Genomic DNA, 4,091 nt, shown 5'->3' with positions numbered 1-4,091 from the left:
AGTGACGTCTTAGAGCTACTATTGTTTATTGGAAAAAGTATATATGGAAGGTTACGGTTGCAGATTAAAAATAGTTAATATTTTGATTTTAAAAATAAAAAATTAAACCGTATACTAGACATGTACTCAATTACTGTTGATGTCACTATCTATTACTGAATGATGCTATATTGCGTAGCATCATTTAAATTATACAGTACGTGAACTCTGTGTCTCGAGGAATGCAGGAAATTGTCTGCTGCTTTTCCATCAAAAACTTTATCTATCTTGTGTGAGCATTTTCTTTTAAAAATGAATCGTTAATTATGAGATACTCATATAGTCTTGGTTGGCAGCAGGCGATACATGTTGTTGTTTTGAGAAGCACGAATGTACGGATTAGAAGTCTGATATATAACTTAACGTATGTTGTGCCCATTTAACCGCGAGTAAATTTAGACAGTTCTACATTTTTTAATTCGCCATCGAGTTACTGTTTTAATTTTTGGAATTCTTTTTTGAAAACGCTACAGATCTAACAATTTAGGAATTGCCCAATGACGAAAAGTCTGCAATACAGTTTTTGCAAAGAAAAGGAACTCTTCTACTATCGGGACTGGATTCAGGAAACGTGTATATCTATGCAAGTGTGTATGTATGTATGTATGTGCGTATATGTGTGTAGTCCCGTTGGTTTCTGGAAGCCACTAGCGACAGGTTATTAAGGATGGTTCGATTAAACCACTGTACCATGCCGTCTGACTGGGGATGTAAATGCGTCGTTTGGGTTTTGTTGATGCCGAGTAGCTTGCAGAGTTCTTTAATAATAGCCAAGGTAAAATTTCTTCTTTGACCGGAATGTAACTGATGAGGCACTCCGAATCTCGAACTCCAATGCTATATCATTAGCTCTGCTACCGTGACAGCCTCTTGATCGGGAATAAGATACGCTTCAGGACACTTGTTGAAGTAATCAATAACAACAAGTATACATTTGTTGCCATCAGCAGTTCGTCGCAGAAGTAATAGGTTGTCAAAGGCGATGCGCTCAAAAGACACTACTTACATTGTAAAGTTGCAGCTTTCTTCGGTCCTTTCCGACTCGCACAAGCATCGCTTGATTGGCACCATTTTTGCACGTCAGCCCTTGCATTACTCCAGTAGAAGCGCTCTAGAGCTCTGTGCAAAAGTCTTCAGTATTGCAAAATGGCCTTCTGTTGGACTGCTATGTAATTCTTTAATTCTAATTTTTTTATGTGTTTTGTTATTTTGACTCGAATCACATTACTGATAGAATAAAATACATCGCTCAAGATGATGGAACAATGACAGCCCAAACACCTAGAATTGAATAAGTTTCAGAAAATGAAAACTATAACGAAGGATTTCATAAAAGATAGAAATTAACAAAAAATAGTTAAACAATAACAAAATAGACGCTATTAAATAAAATGTTTATTTTCTAAACATTGTTAAAAATATTTATAGGTTTTGAAATGAAAATTGAATTAAAAAAAAATGAAAATATGTTATATAAAGATGTTGCAAATCCTGATTATAAATTAGAAAGTGAATAATTATCACTAATTTTAGTATATATATTAAAATTAAAACAGATATCTTATGTAATACTTTATTATTATCTGACAAACCTATAGACATCTATTGGAATCATTATTGAAGTTCATAGAACAAATAAAAATCTTTTATACCCACTTTATCTGCTGAAGATTTAAGAAAGAACTGATAATTATACAAAAAGTAGTCTAATGTTTGGCAATTTAGATATGATGCTTTACAATGAATGGAATACCAAAACCTTCTGAAAAATATACTGGGGATTTTAGTAATAAAGAACGGAATAGACCCTTTGAAGTTTTTCTAGACATTACTAGCAACTCAAATAGAAAAACAGGTTGCATGATAAATTACTTAAAATATGGAAAATTATATTCCATAATTTAATTTCATTTAGCTCACCACGAAGAATTTATATGTTTAAATAATTCAAGAATAAGCACTCATTATAAATTAAGAAATCAAACTCAGAAAAAATATATACACTTCCACTGAAAAATAAGCAACAAAGGTATGAACGCTTGCTGTGGCAGTAGCAACCATTCCTGCGTAGAAGTTCGTGGAGAATGTCTGACGGCCTCCTGCGACCTGCTATCCGCCCTCCCAACATGTCCCACACAGGCTGTATGGGATTCCGGTCCGGTGATCTAGTAGGCCATGGCAGATGTGGAATGGTTTCACTATCCAGACAACTCCGTACCACCTGAGCTCTATGCGGGCGAGCGTTATCGTCCATAGATATCGCGCACACCTATTGCAGCGATAAAAGGACGCAGAAGAGGGTGTAGAATTTCGTCGCAATATGGGACGGCTGCGACCAAGAAACATGTAGAGATGGGTACAGCATTGCTATCTCAGGTCATACAAGTAAGCCTTCTGCTCTGTAATGGTCTCTTTCCACGATGTTTGGCGCTCGATAGCGTGTTTCTGGCTTTTGCCATGTCTTTGCCTTTTGGAGATCGTTCTCGATATTAAATCGCGACTCATCTGTAAAGTGTACGTGGACCAACTGCTTTGGTGTCCATCTGCGATGTTCACGGGCCCAACCCTGACATGCGATAGTTACAAAGGAACACAAAACGCAGGTCGTCGGGTGTACAGACCACCTTCGTCCAGTCGACTCGACACAGTATAGTGGGATACGGACCGTCCTGCAGCAGCACACAGACTCGACTCCAGCCGCTCTGCTGCTCGTGATCTACGGCGTCTTGCATATAACAACAGAAAGCGATCGTCTGCCTTTGTGGTAATCCCCTGGCGTCAGACCTACGTCTACAGGGGTTTTGATAGCTTTGGTAATGATTCTAGAGCCTATTGACGACACTTCGATGCACACTTCGATCAGGTTGTAGCGGCAGCGCGTACCTCAAGCTCTCTCGCAGCAGCGGATTATCTTGCACAAACTTGCAACATCCTCACAGCCCTCCAAGACATTTCATCATATAAATGGTGTCTTCAGTACATGCTTTCCGCTTTGGTTATCTCGGATGACATGGACTTATCGCTGCTAGCGAATTCACGCATAGGGTACGGCATGCCCATTTTTAAGGTGTTGTGTCGTGACTGCGGGATTGCGTTTTACGCTAATTTCGGCTGCCTATTTGCATTCGGAGACGCAACCTCTACCTCATATGTAAACTGTATGTTTTAATTCCCCTTTTTACATCCGTACCTTTCAGCGTTTGTCGCTTATTTTTTTAGCACGAATGTAATTTACTTTATTAGAGAAGTAAGAAAAAATACCTTGCTAAATATAAAAAAACAAGAAATTAATTTACTCAGTATCGTTCTTTTTATATTCGAATTATTATAAAAATGTTTCTAAATAAATGAAAAATCATTAGTTTTTGATATTTTTCAGAGGGGAATGTCCCCCCCCCCGATTCTTTACAAAATTTATAATATTTTCATATTTTTTCCGAACTCTGAGGCATCTTTATACGAGACGTTTCTGAGCACCTTTTGTTCTTTCATTTTTTTAATCTCATTTGATGTTTATCTTTTATAAAAAAAAAAAAAAAAAACACTTCATATTTTTCTGTAATTTGTTAGTTTTTTCGTATCTCAAATATATGTGAAAAACATGCTTATTTTGGAAGAAAAAAAAAAAAAAAAATGTGATGAGATAGAACCGTTCAGGTTTCCGGAATTGCGTCCCAGAATGACCATTTTGACTCTATCGAACGTACAAGTAACCTATTTTTCGACTAGCACTTAACGTTTCAATCACATGTTTCCGCTATCTACGTGGCTAAGTCACGAAACCTATGAAGTTAGGTTACCATTTCACTTACTACAAAGACTTGAACGCCAAACAGTAATCGATTATCGTTCAAATTGGGATCACATGATCCTTCAGAAGCTTTTGTCTGATTGGTTGATCTCTACCCGGAATAGAGCTGCAGCCGAAACATTTTCGGCGAGGTTTCAAAAAATCCCACATAGCCGGTACGTCGTTTCCGTAGCTAGGTGGGACTTCGCTTCCAGCGTAGTTGTTTTTTCTAGGAATCCTTCCGCTTAAACCAGTGCTATCA

The sequence above is a fragment of the Stegodyphus dumicola genome, chromosome 6 (assembly GCF_044657685.1).
Source record: "Stegodyphus dumicola isolate Sdum_Otavi_A_Nest chromosome 6, ASM4465768v1".
Lineage (NCBI taxonomy): Eukaryota > Metazoa > Arthropoda > Arachnida > Araneae > Eresidae > Stegodyphus > Stegodyphus dumicola.
The sequence above is the reverse complement of the archived record's forward strand: the minus strand, read 5'-3'. Positions refer to the sequence as shown.